The 18,578-nt window shown below is 41.1% G+C and overlaps 1 protein-coding gene across 4 annotated transcripts in view; it reads right to left on the bottom strand.

Annotated features, from left to right (window-relative positions):
* The window catches only part of dennd5b (DENN/MADD domain containing 5B), a 70,421-nt gene that overhangs the window by 50,491 nt on the left and 1,352 nt on the right, over positions 1 to 18,578 (bottom strand). The gene's annotated exons all lie outside the window — the stretch shown is intronic.

The following is an 18,578-nucleotide window of genomic DNA, read 5'->3' on the forward strand; positions in this document are numbered from 1 at the left end:
GTCCTGAGGGAGGCCGACTGATTTTCATCCAGGCCCGTGCTCTAGTTGCTCCTCTATGTCAGCTGCAGTTTATCTACAGCTTCCTCTCAGCTCCCTGAGCACTGACTTATGATAAAATGACATGGATGAAATCAGAACAGACACTGAATGAGGAGGGGTTTTGGAGGAGGTGTGGGGCGGCTGTGGCTCAGGAGGTAGACTGGATCGTCCACTAATTAGAAGGTCGGTGGTTCGTTTCCCGGCTCCTCTACATCGCGTGTCGCAGTGTCCTTGGGCAAGATACTGAAACCCACATTGCCCCGGATGGCTGTTCCATCTGTAAATAAGTGTGTGTATGGGTGTGGTGTATGAAAATGTGAGTGAATGGGTGAATGTGGCAAGTATTTTAAAGTGCTTTGAGTGGTCAGTAAGACTAGAAAAGCGCTATATAAGTCCATTTACCATTTTGTATTTCATATGCAGTGATACAGGACGAAAACGCATCGTCACGTCTGTGCTCTTGGGACTGTGGAGGGAAAATGCACATCTCCACAAGTCCTTTTGTCCCCGTTAAGCTGCAGTTGCCACAGTGGCATGAGTCCAGAATTCTTTGCCCATGACACAACAGTGTGAGCCAGCTGCCAGTGGATGGCTGAAGACCTGCGCTGCAACTGAGGCAGAGAAAAATAAAAAACAAACCCTCCTGTGATTTAACTGATTTACCCTGTAAATATATTTTCAGATAAAAACTATTTATCTTTACATCACATCTACATGAGGGTTTTCAATGTGTCAACAAAAATGAACAAACCAAGACCATCCAGCCACAGATCACACAGTTAAGTAAATATGTTGGTGTACACTGAAAAAGTTTGTATGTGGTTTAGCAGCTTCTACAGTTGTGGAAAGAATGAAATAACTCCCCTTTTAGGTTTTCACTTCTATTAATATTCTATTAATGCTGTCTAAACTCAATGTTTTGATGCTATATGTTAACAGGGTGTTGTAGTGAATGAGTTTATATATTCAAATAAATAAGCTGCTTCAGAAGGTAGAGACAGTGTACAGTGACAAAGTCCTGCCAGTCAAACACATTTATCTTATTGTGAAGAATAAAAACGTCAAACAGGCAGGAAGCAGCTGTCTGAGCTGTGTGTGTGTGTGTGTGTGTGTGTGTACATGTGTGTTTTCTCACAGCAGCTGCAGGGCTATGAGGAGGTGATGAAGGAGATGTGCTTGACAGGAGGGAGTGGGAGTTCATGTACAAGTTGATTATGAAGGCAAGTGTCAGTTGTGCTCACATCTCACCTGGATTCACTGCATCATATGGTTCAGAAGAAACTGGAAGGCAGTCTTTCACCACTAATGTCCCGATACGACTAAGTTGCAGCCTCTTTTTACTCATTAATAAAAAATGTATAAATAAGTGTTTGATCACAAATTGTTAGTAGAATAACTGTATAAATATGACAGAGGAGGATTGGCACATTCATGCTCTGTTCCTACTTTACAGAAGGTAGAAATATTCATCAATATACAACACTGCAACTGAACTCTTCAAGGTAAACTGTGGACAGGGTTCAGTACTCAGGCTGCTGTGCTTTCCTTGCCACACCGTAAATAAAATACTTTTAAAAATGAAAAGAGCTAAATATGTCAATAAAAGTTTTCTAACAAGTGTTATAACTTCATCCAAAACCACAAATGGACAGACGTCAAGGATCATTATTATCATTATTTCCTTTCTGTCCTAATTTTTTTGTCTTGGTTTTTATAACTTAAAGACTAAAATCAATCAACTAATCAAAATCAAATAAATGTCAGTTTTCTGATCTGCTCCTGTTTAAACTGATGATTATTGGTTCTGTCTGCTGTGAATGAAACTCAACATTTTTTTACTTTACTATTTATTTACTTGTTGTCTTGATAATTCAGTAAAAAGTATATTCCCACATCTGTAAATTCATTAGTGCAGCAGAGAGTCATTTGATACTCACTCTGTGACCAAGTGCTTCAACACTTCCTGCAGGTTTTTCACATTAAAAGCACCCTCCCTTTCCCAGGAGGTGTTTAACGTAACAGATCTGCAGGACGAGTTTCATTAATAATGACATAATACTAACAGACACCAAAACAAACTGGCTTTTATTTTAGACTCTATGGTGGAAGAAGTTCTGACAGGTTGGACTTATGGTCAAAGGAAAAAAAGAGGAAAATCTATGGGAAATTCCTCTGTAATTCCCTGAGACATCTTGCGAACAAGACATGGATTAAAAACGTGATCTTTGTTGGCAGGGGTGACAAACGCAGTATCATCCCAGCCCATGGATGTCCTCACTAACAAAGGAGATGAAAGGAGAGCATAACAGGCTTCACATGGAATGATGAAGAATCCACAGAGGGGGATTATGAGCAGAGACAGACACATCAGAGACACAAAGAGCCTCGCTGTGATGCCAAGAAGCAACAAGATGGATGACAGCGAGGTGTGGGAGACGAGCAGAGTTGTTGGGTGCTGTCTTTAGCTCATCAACCCCCTTTAGTGGAATAATTTGTCTTGCTTAAATGCAACCCTTGTGCATCCCACAGCACCCAGAAGAGACTAAAGGGCCGTTGTTAATGGAGGTTACATCTTTCCATGTGAACCCAGGTGCATGTTAATTGCATTGCCATTGATAAATAAAGAGGAAGGGACAGACAGAGGCATGTCTGGATGAGTATGTCTCACTGAGGACAGTTGGATAAGACACTACAGCTTTATGTCCCACACTGCAGCCTTCAAGCAGGGAGGATACGAGTATGCTTCACATAACAGACCATCAGGTGTTTGTGAATTTGTGTGGACTGATGATCACAATGATTTAAACACTATTGATTTATTGGCAGTGAGGCAAAATGTATGCATGAACTGAGTCAAATTTGTTAATCCCCAAGAGCTGAAACAATTAATCAATTGCCAATACCATTAAGTATTTTTATAATCAATTCATCTGTTTTCCTTGTTGCAGCCTCAACAGTGAGTAAGACAGAATAGTTACAACCCTAATAGATGAATTTAAATAACTATAGTATGATTTGGAATTTAATTGTCTGTAATGCAAATTAAATGTACACAAAACTATCTTTGTGAGGGCATTTTGTCTGCTCCTGACAACTTCAAAGGTTAAGACTTGGTTTAAGGGTTAAGGTCAGGGTGAGGGTCAGGGTAAGGTATTTAGTTGTGATGGTTAAGGTTAGGGGAAGTTACTAGGGAATGCATTATGTCAATGAGTGTCCTGACTAGGGTTGTCACCAGAACCGATACTTTGGTACCAAGTCGATGCCAGGTGGCAAAAAACGGGTACCCGTTTTTCATGGTTACCGAAATTACTGATACCTTTGATAGTCACCTTCTTAGGAAGTAAAATAAGATGGACATCTTATTGAGGGAGGCGCATCAGGTCTAACTGTGCACAAGCAGGATGTCATTAACTGTATGAGCAACTTATGTTGTGCAAAAGTGTCTTACCTCAAAAGTGACAGTAATCTACCAAAAACATGTGTCAAAGAACATTAACACTAACTAGAAAATTCCAGGGAAATTTTGAGTGCCACGGGGGCTACTGCCGGGATGAGTACATGATTTATTTGATCATATTCTGGTTTTGAGAAATGTGTTGATATAAAAGACTGATATAAAACAATGTCACATCCCTCCATCATGTATTATGTGGGAAAAATCTCATATTCTGTGTTGTTTTTTTAATAAAACAAGCGGCAACATGTCTTCAAACTGGCGTTAAAATCCTGAAAACTAATAAACATTTGGTAGGTTTGAGCAGAACTGAAGTGGTTTAAGAGATGTATGCAAAAAAAAAAATTGATTGATATATGATGATTTTATAGCATTTTCTTTGTGTGTCCTTTTTTGGACGCGAGGAACCCCAAAGGGTACAAAATGTGTTACCAGTGTATAATAGACCTGTAAAAGTAACTGACATTAGATTTTAAAAGTATGTCAAAAAAGACACTTTCTTGCAGAAATCCATACCTTCAGCTGTAACACAGCCAAAATGATCAGCAAATCAAAAAAGAAAAGTGAAGAAAATGTCCAAAAAAGGACAGAGGGACCCCTGAGGGTTAATAAATCCCATGAACTGCTATATAAATTACCACTATTATGTTTTTTTCGGTGCTAAATTTAACATTACTGGGGAGGAGAGCAACGCGACTAGAAATGACAGCGAGAGAGGGCTAGTAGCTTCTCCTCTCCTCTGTCTCAGCGGAGACCGTCACAAATTCATTCACTCATTTAACAAAACAAAAAAAAAAGCAACGAAGGAAGCAGTAAATGGACTTACATATTTAAGACCTAAATAAATGTAATTTAAGACCTAACATGTGGCTAATGTAAAGCTAGCGGAGCTTGGAGAGTTGGTTATCTGGTTGCTAGGCACGCACACACGCACACAGGTCAGGAGCTGCCGTTGCCATGGCAATGTGAGAATCTGCCCAGAATTTGGCTTCTACATGGCTTCAAACAATTGCAAATCATGTGAAAACCGTTACTTCTTTTCAAAAACCGAAAACACCGTGACAGACACTGAAGCCAGAAGTTTCTTACAGTCTCTATTTTATTCAGATATTCCTTAAAATTAGTGAGTAAGCTCAGTGCGAAGACGAAGTGAGATTCTTTTGAAAAAAAAAAGACGATTACATTAGGTATCAATGAGAGTGACACAGGTATTGCTACCGGACTCGGCACCCCCGTTTAAATTTTGTGCAGACCCTGCCTGTCAAAGTTGCATTTTAAGAATCCCAGCAACTATGTCTACATTGTGAGAAAGAATTATTTGTCTCCTTTTTATGGTTTGGCCGTGAGCTCGAGTTAAAAATAAAAATAAAGGTTATTTTTTACTGCTTCACGTACTCTAGTCAACTAACGCTGTCAATCTAACTTTGAAGAAAAAGTGATTTCCACTCCTCCTTTGAGTGCTCACAGTTTGACAGTTGTTGTGTTTTGGAGAGAGCAGAAGTTTTCCTTCGTTTTATAGTTTGAATCACATTTCTACGTGCAGGTATGAGAGAGCTGGGTGACTCAGAAAAAAGGTGAAATTTTGTGGTTTTTTTTTTTTTTTTTAAGTATATTTTTTGGGCTTTTATGCCTTTATTTGACAGTATAGTGGAGAGAGACAGGAAACCGGGAGGCAGAGAGGGGGAATGAAATGCAGCGAGGGGCCGTCCGATGCGGGATTCAAGCCGGGGCCAACTGCAGCGAGGACTGTGGCCTCTACACATGGGGCGCCTGCTTAGACCACTACACCACACGACGCCCCATTTTGTAGGTTTTTAAAGAAAATTCCAATGCATTCCTAATGCATTATTTATTCCCAGTATTTTGGGAATAACTTTGGGAAAAATTGGAATTTTAACACCAAAAGTCATAGCACCTCTTTCGGGATCAAGACGCACGTTTTGATATATATATTACTGGGGTTTTCTCAAAGCTGCGGGACGAGTTACACGCCAAAATTTGGCGGAAGAATAATAATAAGTCTGAGGAATATTAATAGATGCTATTCTAGCTGTAGAGGAGTGCCTCGGAGCTGAGCACCCGTGGCACTAATTACTACGTTTGAGTGACTCCGAACACATTTAAGCACAGTTTCTCCGGTACATGCTCTGCCTCTGCCAAAGGGGGGTTGAGGAACGTCCACTGCTAGACTGGAGGTGTAGCTGCAATAACAAATGGAAGATGGCAACACGTTCAGGCACACAACTTGTTCCTACTCCAGCACATTGACTCATCGAAAGAAAAAAAAAGAAAAGAGTTGCGTATGGAAATATTTTGCTTCCAAGGCGGATGATGAGGGGTTGATTATAGACCCACAAAAGCCTGTTTGTAAACGTTGCCTTCACACTTTCCAAACCACAGTTGAAATGCTGTAGATAAAAGTTTTACTGCTTATATTTTAGCAAAGTATTGTTTACTTTAAATACTTGAAAGCTACATGCCACTGTTCTTGTTTGCAGTGTTAAAAGTTCTTTCATTTTATTATCATATCTATTATATGTCCATATTTTTATGTCTCAGAGTATTAAAATGCGTTGCAATAAAAAGTTCACCGACTGTATATTTTAACACAGTATTGTTCACTTTAATTTTTGAAGGCTACATGCCACTGTTCTTTTTTTGCTATGTCAATAGTTGCTTCATTCTATTATATCTATTATTCCATTTTTTTTGTCTCAGGGCACTATAGCTGAAAAGTTGTGCAATAAAAAGCTGATTGTTTATATTTTATCACAGTATTGTTTATTTTGAATTCTTGAAGGCTAAATGCCACTTTTCTTTGTTTTTTGTTTTTTATTCGGATCCTTTGATAAAAGAGTGAAAGATAAAGTACATGGAATTTAAGGATTTTTTTTGGGGGGGGTTGTTTTTTTTTTTTTTTTTTACAATGATATCGAAATAGGAATCGAGAATTGTGGAAATTCACTGGTATTGGTATCGACTACTAAATTTCTGGTATCGTGACATCCCTAGTCCTCACAACTACAGCTCTAGAGGAGCTTTGTCAAGTTTTAGAAAATAACCCTGATAATGTCAGAGTGATGTCATCTGGGTAAACGCAGCTTGGGCATGTAGATGACAAACCGTAACACAAAATCTGCATTATAAATTCAGTAAGAAACAACTAGCAGACACAGATGGTTTGACAAAAAGATGCTATTTGGTGCATTATGAGACACATAGGATTCAGATTACTAATCACTTTCTTCCTCCATCCCTCACATCAAAGCTCCTACTCTTCCCATCAGTTTGTGCTCCTCCAGGTCTCTGTCCTGTCACTGGGATAAACAATCCAAGCCACTGGTTCAGAAATAGCTGCATGTCACTCTAATCTGCCAGTTACATAACCTGATGAGGAGTGAGTGTGACCCGGGCTCAGAGTTTACTAACTGGTAAGATAAACACATTCTGGTCAAATATTATACCTTCATTCAAATACATGTGGAACTTTAAAAACTGTATACTACTTTTGTGTTTGTGTTCAATTAAATTAATCACTCATTGTTTGATATTAATACCATTTTAATAATATAAGTATTAAAATAAGTCTTCACTGATGCTGCACTTCACCTGTTTTTTCAGGTTGCTAGTGGTACAGCCAGTAAAGACACTGCTGAGCAGCCAGCCCTCTGTGGTGAATGGGTTTCTGTTACCTGAGTGGAGTCCTGCAGGCAAGCTGCTAGTAAATCTGTATAGTCTTGTTATTTGGACTACAAACTTCACAGCTTAATTTAACATGGTAAAATGATTACATTCATTGAGGTTCACACAAACATACCCCGCCCTATCACATGGACAAGAGGTCAGTGGATGAGTTGGAACTCAATCAGTGGGAGAACAAAGTCCAATTAACACACACACACACACACACACACACACACACACACACACACACACAGAGAGAGAGAGAGAGAAAGAGAGCGAGAGAGAGCTGCATTAAGTGATAGGTTTAAAGTCCAGATACATAAACATGGTTGACTGTGTTCGTATGTCGCATTTCAGATGTGTAATGCTCAGGCTGAGTTTATAAAGTGTAATCCAGAGTCCAGCCCGTCTCACACTGAGGTGACCGGCTCTCAGGGGCCAGCTGGGACCCTGCACCACGCCACCTCTAATCTGTCATATTGAGCCTTAGTTACCACTGTGTGTCCTCTCACAGTTATGTAAGGAGGTTTATGGCCTGTCTGACATAATACTGCATTGCTGAGAGATGGTGACTGTGTCCCAGCAGTCACACGTGGTGTATTATTATCATTATCATTATCATTTTCGTTATCATATTATTACTACTACTATTATTACATTCAGCAATCAATATGAAACTCATTAAGCATAGATGTTTCATGTGTGGACGGACTCTGACACTTTCTCCCAGGTCACTGCTCAGAGACCTTGATACAGTCCAGACCAAATCTCTCTCTCTCTCTCTCTTTCTCCTCTCTCTCTCATTCATATTGTGTCAGCCTGTCAGCCTGTGGTTAACATTAGCAGCAGCTGATGACCTGCCACTCTGCAGCTGGCTGAGGAGGAGAGAAGACTTAAAATAAAGATCAGATTTTGATCGGCTTTATGTTTTGACAACAAATCAGATTAAAATCTGGTGCTGTATTTACTGCTGTACTGTCTACTGTGACCTCTGACCTCTTTCTCTATAGCTGCTGATATACAGAGGAAAGTGATAAAATGTGTTTTTAATGTGCCAGTTGTTCTGTTTCATGTATTAATTATAATGAATTAATCCTCCGTTTACTGCATCATTCTTGTAAAGTGTGACACTGGCTGGATGTGATGGTGTGAGTCCAGATGGGTTTTGATGGGTCTGCAGTGTTTTCGTGCTGCCTCTGCTTCCCGACAAAATTCTAGTAAGTCTACTTGTTTTCTTTGTTCTCTGTGGATTTGACGTTTGTAACTGCAATTGCGTCTGTGCGCCACTACGGCAGTGTAGTGACGCTGTATCGTAATCCGTGCATCAGGCAGAGCCATCCAAAATTGCCAAAAAAGAAGAATATGAACGTGCTGGATTTTGTGCTTGCAGAAGGAGGCGGTGACCTGATTTTGCTGCTATTCAAACAAGTGAATATTATCTCTTTTACACCCAAGCACACCCAGCTTCTTGAAAAGTTTCCCTAAATTAACGTTACATTCCATCGTGTATGTTTTTTTTGCCTTCTGTAGTTTGTCCCGCTTTCTGAGGAAACACATGAAACTTAATATTGTGATGCAATTCAAATGTTGACCTCTCCTGATAAGTAGTAGAGTAGAGAATAGAGAAACAGTGAATAAAAACTGGCTTCAATGGAAACATCAGTGACATTTACACATAAACCTCAAGGACATGATGTGATATTCTGAGACAGCACCATAGGCTTCAGGACTGATTTAAAACTACACTGCTATACGGGTATTTGCACATGAAGAATTGAACATGAACAACCTCTTCAAAACAAGCAACCTCTTTGCTTTTCTAGCACATTCACATGTGCATGTACATCTGCAGAGATGTCTAATAGACCCTCGAGGCCACACGGAGCATTGCAGGTTCAGAAAAGAAAGCTCTTTAACGCTGGGACAATAGATGTGTTAAATGAAGAGCGGCTAAAAATACCTCTCGTACAAACTAGTTCATCTCCAGCAAACACTGAATTCAGAGGTTTTCATCATGCACAACAAAGAAGAAGTAGAAGTTCTTCTGAAAACAGAAGAGTTATACAAACAGACCACAGAACAGTGGAGTTTCCATGGTCATGTCCAACTGAAATAAAACTATGAACTGTTGGACCCTCCGAGAAACCAAAACAACAACCCCCAGGCTCCCTCTGGTTCCTTTGTCCCCTTCCTCTCCCATTGAGACAGAACATATGGAGCTTGGGGTCAGAGGTCAGCCTGAGGGAGGGGTTGTGAAACGTCTGCTCACACCTCCCAACATCATCCACTCACTTTTGCAAAGGGATGCAACCAGTCAGCAACAGCTGGCAGCATCGTCTGAGGTCTCCGGGGTCTCCATCATCGCTCCTCCCTCCTCCCTGCTGTACTTTGACTAGAAGCACATGGCCTATCAGATGATGTTCAGGGCTCTGTCAGGTCCGTCACTATTGTTAGTCTCACCCTCCTCCCACACAGTAGGGTTGTCACGATACCAAATTTCTGTTTCGATACCGATACCAATATGTATTTCGATACTTTTCAATACTTTTTGTAAAAAATATTTCATTATATTATGTATTGCCTTAATGGGTTATTTAAATATTTAAAGAATGTCATTTAATTTTTAAAAATATATTTTTTAATGTATTTATTAACCATGGACATGTTTTAGCTCTCTGTTTGCAGGCTACTGTAGGTTTACTACTGGGCTGGGAGGGGCTTTGTACTTCTTTCATTGACATTACAGTGCAGTGAACAGGTGAACAACATTATCACCTGTCGTTCTTGACTGAAGTCTCGGAACAAGTCCGCATGGTTGTCCTTTGAATGTTTCGACAGGTTTGAAGTGTTGCCTCCTTTTGCGAGACACACTTTGTAGCACCGCTTGCACTGCGGTGTTTCTGGGTTCAGTGGCTCGCCTTTATCGTTCGGTTTGAACCCGAAATATTTCCACACCGTACTTCGGGCCCCCATTTTGACCACAAGTACGGGATTTTCTGCAGCTGCCATCTCTATCTACGGTATTTTCTCCAACCCGCTCCGTCTGTCTAAGACGCCACTTGTCGTTTCTCTCTCCTCCTCAGTCTAAACATGCGAGTCATACGTCACACTCGCTGGCCTCGCTGTGCTTAAAGAGACAGGCTCCAATTTACCAATTCATTTGCATTCAATAAAATGAAATAAAAGTACCGTTTGTTTTTAAATGCTGGTATAGTACCGTTTTCAAAACTCTAGTATCGCGGTACTATACTGGTACCGGTATACCGTGCAACCCTACCACACAGTTGGGTGAGTTTCCACCCCAAAACCACAGACTATCTGGAAACTGCTTGTTGCCTGTAGCTTCATTACTGCTTTCTGCAGCAGCCACTTCTGTTCAGTGCTGGTGTTGCCCTCAGCTGATGGAGCACACCACAAAATTATTTCAACGCCAATTACAATCAAATGAGGAGGGACTTAAAGTGTTTTTGCCCATCAGCATCAGAAAGACAGTGGAATGTGTAGAGGACCATGTCCCTCCTTAAGGTTAGAGTCAGACCACTGCATTAAGTGTTTGGTCAAGGTTGGGGTTTAACATCTAAAGACCTTCAGCTGTGATGGTTCAGGTTACAGTGAGGGGCTATAGAATAATAGGATGCATTATCTCAATGATGGGTCACATCAAGAGTAAGATGTGTGTGTGTGGAGAGCGGTCAGGCCTGGCTGTGTGTAACATTACAGCGCTGTGTTCAGTGTAGCCTGGAGGAACTGTCCAAATGGATTACTCTAACAGGCTTAACAGCAGCCTGGCTGGAGTAACAGAGGCAAAGAGCAGGGGACAAAACACAGAGAGATGGAGGAAATCACTGTAGGGGAGGAGAGGAGGAAGGCACTGATGAGCCATGAAAGACAGGGTGAGGGAGAGAGGAAGGCTGCAAACAGGATCTCAAAACACAACAGAAACCCAGATGTCACAAAGACAGAGGTGGTTACTCTGTCGATATCATCACACACTGAGATAAACAGGTGAGGGTGAATGCATCGTCTGGAACAAAAACAGAATCCCCTGAGAGACAGAGGTGATGACTCTGTGGTTACATTCTCACCAGTACGTTTTCATTTTAAAACTGAATTGATCTCTGTCCAGACTGACACACCTGAAAACACACACATACATGACCATTCACATACACTGAGCATGTACGAGTCAGTGTAAACAGAAAGCAGATTGTCTTCTCTGCTGTTGGTTAGTTACACAAAATACTCTGAACAAGGAACAGCAAAGACAGTTGTAGCGTTAAAATACAGAATGTAACCGAACAACAGCTGCTAGCAAAGACAACAAGGTGTATTTAACACTGGTATTGAGCTGATGAGAGCCAATCACAGAGCGATCAGGGGTGTCTACATCATCAAAGGTCTCTATTTCTGTCTGTCCATACTACAGCACAACTCCAGAGTTTTCAAAATAAAACACAACCCCAGAGTTTTCAAGCTACAACAGGTCCAGCAGAGTCTCTGAAAGTCGGTGCTCTAGTCGCGTGGATGGGAGGAACGTAGCAAAACAGACGTGTTTTAAAACAAAACGTAGTAGTGTGGATGTAGCCTGTCAGTATCATCACAGAGTGAATGCATCATCTGAAACAACAACATAAACCCAGATGTTACAAAACAGAGGTGGTAATAAACAGGAGACAGGGTCCAGGGGTTTGCTCTGTGTTTTACTAGGCTATTAGCATTGTACATGTCGTGTGGGACTTCTGCCCATTACCCAGGCAAACCATTATTAAGCTAAGTCAACAGGGGCATGTGTCAGTGTTGTTGCCCCAGTCATCAATAGCAGACATCATTGGGCAGTGTAAGCATGATGCCTTTGTGCTGACTGACTCCCAGGTCGGTCTGTGTGTGGACAGATGGTCCAGAGGGGAGCTTTAGCTGCTCAAATCCCTTTGTGTCATGCTGCAGCCCGAGGACACTCCCACACACCTCTGAGCTCCACTCATATCTAAAACCACAGTGGGCAACTTCCCCACTCCCACCGGCGACAAGGGAGCTCTCACAACAAACTGACTTTTATTAGCCAGATAAATAGAGTTAGTCTATTTATAATAACCAATATGACACAATTAACAGCCAAAAAACAAGAGCAAAATAACAGAAGGAAAAAAACTACATCCACGCTTATATATTTAAAACGAAAACAATCTCCATCCAGACAAGCGTTTTAGCTCCTACCAGAGATAATCTAACACACCTAAAATGTGATCACATGACCATTCACATATAAAAAGGAAGCAGTTGGTTAGTTGCTGAAAATCCGATGAATGAAGAACAGTTAAGGTGAATTGTCAGACCAGAGATTTCTTCGCTTGGACTTTGACTGCACAAAGCAAAGACTCTTATAATTCATTATCCATGTTTGATTCACCACTGATAGCCGAGGCTGATGCCGTTTATTTTCTACTAGAAAAGGGTCACGTGATAGAAGCGTGACCAATCAGGGAAGGATATTTTGTGACTGATAAGACCCAACCAGAGATTGAATGTGGATGTCTGCGTCACCATTTCCAAAATTCTCAGGCTAAGGTTGAAAAGCCTTTTTGCTTGTGAAGGTTCAAACTGAATGAAATGAGCTGAAGTATCTGAGCAGCAGCCAGGATAAGAGATGAGTAGCTTCGGTGCTTCCTATCTTATCTCCTTTAGCATAGGAGACACTGGAGAGAAAATGCCGTCTAACAATGCTCCTTGCGGCAGCAACATATAAGAGAGACTGAGCAGCTGTTGTTCTTAGAACATCATCATCATCACCATCATCAACAGTCTCCATCCTGTGTCTCTGTGTGTGTGAAGGTATGTGCTGTACCTCATCTCTTACTGGAGACTTCACTGTAACTGTCCTCAAGTTAAACCAGAGTTTTGGTTCATGTAAAAAAATCTCATGTTTAATTCAGTAGTTCCATGTTATACTTCCATAAAGCTGTGTGAATTTACCAATTACAAAACATGTGGTCAAAATGGGGGGAGCAAAGGTTTCCTGAGATTTAATCCCTTGTATTGTACAGTTTCCAAAAACACTGGAACCCTACAATTCTAGCGGGAGAAGAGGATTGGTACACATCTCCTTCTGGAGCAACACTGACCTCATATCTCCATCTATCACTGACATGCCAAATAGCTCCCTCCCCTGCTCTCACCTTTCCACTCAACAATGCTGCTGACCCAGAATACATGTGGTGTTAGAATGCAGGGGATATTTTAGGCTCTGCCTGAGAGCTGGGGGGTATTTATATCACCGAGGCTCACAGGCATCATATGGGGTGAGTGACTGGAATGACAAAGCGGCTATTTATGGAGGGAATTAACCCAGCTAATTAGCATTCCAGTCTAAAGCTAAGAGCTCAGACTCTAGACAGTGCGCACTTTATAAGGAACCCCATACTAATACTGGGTAGGGTCTCTCCTTACTCTTAAAACAGCCGCAGTTCTTGATGGTGTAAATTCTACAAGATGTTGGAAACATTGCGAGCACCGTGCCAACAGGGAACTGCGGTGTGTTTCAGGGGTTAGTCGAGAGGGTTGTGAATGCCAACTTAAAATTTTGTAAGGAGGGGTGGCAGCTCTAAAAGGTTTGGAACCATTCTTCTAGAGAGCAGATACACAAAGACACAGAGAGAGAAGACTCTAAACCCTAAAGGAGCCCAAGGCAGGTCTACAGGAAGTCTGGTCCTCCAAGCAGAACAATGGGCTGAGGGAAGTGAGGCCACACTGCCACACGAATTGCTAAAATAAGCAAAGGCATAGAACACTGCTTAATATGGGTCACTGCAGTACCTACCCACCTCAGGGTACCAAAGATGTGGGGGTCTTGAGATGCTGCACCAGAGAATGTGAAAAAGAAACTTAAACTATCAGTAATAAGAAATAATAATAATAAAAATGATTCACGATAATCAAGATAGTAGTTGCCACTTAATTTTCTGTCAATTGACTAATCAATGAATCAATTGTTGCAGCTGTAATATCCTGTTAACCTCTCTGCTACTGTTAACAGTCAGACTCCAGGAACCTCTTCATCAGGAACTTCAGGCATTCAAACATCTTCCCAGGACATTCACAGACTTCTGGGACCTTGATATTATGAAGGTATATAGTCTTAAATGTATTAATCTTGGGATTAATCTCCTACTTTCAAAACCAATAGCAGCAAAGATACCAACTATGGGTTCAGCAAACAATCAAAAAATACTGAGAAGGACACGTCAACACCCCCAGCAACTATTGTGATGAGTGATTTACCGTTTTCAGTCATTTTGTGAGAGAAAATGCAAAACAATTCCCTGGTCCTTGTTTCTTCAGTATGAGGATGTGGTGGGTTCTTAAATATCACTGGACAAAACAAGAGATTTGAAGACGTCACCTTGGCCTCAGGGAGAAACTGTGATTGTTTTTGGGACATTACAGACAAAAAGATTCATCAAGGAAATAACTGGCAGATTAGTGGATAATGAAAAACACACACACACCAGCAGTTTAGCAAGTTGGAGTGATGGAAGCCTATCAGCCTGAAGCCAACACATACACACACATACACACACACCTTCTAAACTGAGTCTCACACACGATAACCAACACTCAGAAACACTAACGACATATGGAGAACGTGTCATTAAAAGAAATCAGCTTCACATGTTTTCAGCAGCTCTGTTGAATCAAACATGTCACAGCTTTCAACACTTTATTGTGTATTTATATATTGACTTTATTGATTTGAACTTTGGCCCAGAGCCTCAGTTACACAGACAGGAGCCAACAACACCACTGTGATGTAATACCTCAGCAACACAGCATGTAAACCCCTCCCTGACAAAAAGCAACTCCACTCTTCATTCATATGAAGAGGCTGTTACAGTGGAGAACACTGTAACTGAGACAATGAGTCCATGTATCTGGTGACAGAATAAACTGTGCTGCAACACCACAGCTGTACTGGCAGGAGTCTCAGCTGACTGTCGACAGAAGACCAACACAACAACATCACCAACAACAACAGTCCCTCTATCAGATACACAAGTCCTAAAGGTCTGATCAGCGGTGTAGCAACAAACTACTCTCTTTGTGGAGACAGTGTCGCCATCTTTACCCACACTCCTGGCAGCCTAAATGCAACACACAAAAACTGGTGAATGAGAAGCAAACGGAAATTTTACTTTGACAAAATCTGATTTGAAGGGTTTACTTTGCTGTCAAAGTTAATTATAATGGCTCAAACAAGTAGAACATGGCTCTACAGGAGACTGTAGCTGCTCTTGCTGAGAAACAACCGGAGGCCCTCGCTCCATTCACTGTAGAAAATGACTCAGTCGGAATTTGTACTAGTAAAAAAAACACAGCTCTGGCTAGCCTCTTGGACTCAGCTGCTCCTTTCACCACTAAAACCAGACGGTTAAAGAGGTCTACATTGTGGTTTACTAAGGAAACACGAGCCCTAAAGCAGGCCTGCAGGAGATTGAAGCACAAATGGCAAAAATCTAAATCTGAAGCACTCTACTTTCAGTGTCACAAGTCAGTGTTAAAATACAAGTGTGCTCTCTCCACTGCTAGAGCAGCCTACTTCTCTCAGTTAATCAGTAACAATAAACACAATCACAGATTTCTTTTTGACACTGTAGCGAAACTCACTCAGCAGCAGCCATCTCTTCGCTGCTCGCCCTTTACAGCCCATGAATTTTTCAATAATAAAACAGATGAGATTAGGCATAAAATCAATAAATTCTAAAATAAAAAAATTTAAAAAAATAAATTAAAACAAAATTCTTCTCCAGCGTCTACAGAACCAGCAGAGCATTACATTGCATACAATGTAATGCTGATACACTGATACAGTGCATACATACACTGTTAACTTCTCCTTTAACAAATTTTGAGACTCTGTCTCTCAAAGCACTATCTAAGTTTGTGTTGCATTCTAAACCCACTACCTGTCTACTGGACCCTCTACCAGCTAAGCTCTCCAAAGACCTCTGGCCAATCTTGGGACCTTCAGTGCTGAACATTATTAATTTATCACTCACTTCTGGCACAGTTCCCAGTAGCTTTAAGACTGCTGTGGTTAAACCTTTACTTAAAAAAACAAACCTTGATCCAGGATCCTTAAATAATTATCGACAAGAAAGAGCTGTGTCTCAGGAGCTTTTGTCTCATTTGTCTAATAACAATCTGTCTGAACCGTTCCAGTCTGCCTTCAGGGCCTGTCACTCCACTGAGACCTTCTGATCTTCATGGATTGGGACTCCACCTCTGTGCTCCTCTTACTGGATCTCAGTGCAGCTTTTGATACTATAGATCATTGTTTTCTCTTAGACCGACTTGAAAGCAAATTCTGTGTTTCTGGCCTGGCCCTCGCCTGGTTAAAGTCCTACTTATCTGACAGAAACACAGTGCGTCTCCTATAATAACACTATATCGACATACTCTGCTGTAAAACATGGAGTACCCCAGGGCTCTGTTCTTCGCCCTCTGCTTTTCTCTCTCTATATTTCACCTCTTGGTCAAATTATCCGCAGTCATGGAATTAATTTCCATTGTTATGCTGATGATACTCAGTAGTATGTATTTATAAAGGCTGATGATTCCTCTCAGATTATGAATTTAGAGGTCTGCTTGTCTGCTGTGAAAAGCTGGATGTCTCGTAACTTTCTGCTCCTAAATTCATACAAAACCAAGATGCTGGTCGTTGGCCCGACCCGACATAGACACCAGTTTGATCAATTAACAGTGACTCTTGATAACTGTGTTATTTCTCATAGTCTGACACTCAAAAATCTGGGTGTCACCTTTGATTCTTCCCCCTTTGATCAGCACATTAAAGATATCACCAAGACTGCCTTTTTTCATCTACGTAACACAGCTAGGATTCTGTCTTTTCTGTCTAAGACTGACACTGAAATCTTAATTCATGCTTTTGTTTCTTCAAGACTTGATTATTGTAACGTTTTGTTTGCCTGGCCTGCCACGTACTCGTATTGAAAGCCTTCAAATGGTTCAGAATGCCACAGCTAGAATTGTTACTAAATCCAGAAAATCTGACCATATTACACCGATTTTAACCTCCCTTCATTGGCTTCCTGTTCATCAGATCAGACTTTAAGGTGCTTTTGATGGCATATAAGGTTCTAAATGGACTTGCTCCTTCATACCTTTCTGATCTGCTTAAACCTCATACTCCAGCTCATGCTCACCATTCCCAGAATTTAGGGCTCCTGTCTGTTCCCAGAGTTAAAAATACATCTGCTGGCTGCAGAGCCTTTTATTATCGTGCCCCTCTGCTCTGGAACAACCTCCCTGCTGATATCAGACTGTCTGACTCCATTCAGCCTTTCAAATCTAAACTTAAAACATATTTCTATGCCTTAACTTTAAGTTAGCTTCCTATTCTTTTACAAACTCAGGCCTTGTACCTGTTGCCATCCTACCACCGGCGGGTGGACTTCAGTCTCAATAAATCAATAAACTCAGTATAGTATAGTCCAGGTTGTTCTCCCGAAGAGATTAATGTAAACTTTCTAAATATCACCGCATCATTCTAACCGTTTGCTTTTTCCCTCAAGCACATGAAGCGCTCAGGCTGTGTGCCTCTCTCTCTCTCCCCTCTCCTTCCTGTTACTCTCCGCAGGTCCCCCCGCCTCCAGAGCTGTACAGTCTGGACCTGCAACTGTAAACCACCTACTGCCCCCATGATCCTGTTTAACACCTGCTGCTAAACCTGCTAAAATTTACTATAATTAACTTTGATTATTATTAATGTTATTAGCTGTCATTACGTTTTTTTATCAGTAGGAGCACTATAGTTGCCACTACATTAGTATCGCTGTTACTGCCGCTACTGTCACTATTATTAATATGGCTATCACTGTATGTTCTTGTTCTTTTCCTCTGTGCTCTCTCCAGCTCTCTCTCTCTCCAACCCAACCAGTCGAGTTCTGCTCGAGATTTCTGCCTCTTAAAAGGAAGTTTTTCCTTGCCTAGTGCTTGCTCTTGGCGGGAATTGTTGGGTCTCTGTAAATAATTTTATAAAGAGAAGGTCTAGACCTGCTCTATTTGGGAAGTGCCTTGAGATAACTTATGTTGTTAATTGGCGCTATACAAATAAAAATGGACTTGACTTGACTGTATGTTGTTCATGTAACAAATTGGGGTTTGTTTGGGAATAAAAACTACAGTATATGAACAGTAATTTCACTTTGACTGCTTCAGAGCAGGGCAGCAGTGCACAGGAAGCTTAAACCAGATTCTGGTGATTTTCACTCATTCACACAGGAAGCCAATCACCCTTAAATGATAGCAGCTCAGCGAGAGAGGCTAGGAAGACCCTGTCAACAAGTCTGACACCTTCATGCTGCTGTAGCCCTTTGCTCTGGTTTTG

The sequence above is a fragment of the Seriola aureovittata genome, chromosome 22 (genome assembly GCF_021018895.1).
Source record: "Seriola aureovittata isolate HTS-2021-v1 ecotype China chromosome 22, ASM2101889v1, whole genome shotgun sequence".
Lineage (NCBI taxonomy): Eukaryota > Metazoa > Chordata > Actinopteri > Carangiformes > Carangidae > Seriola > Seriola aureovittata.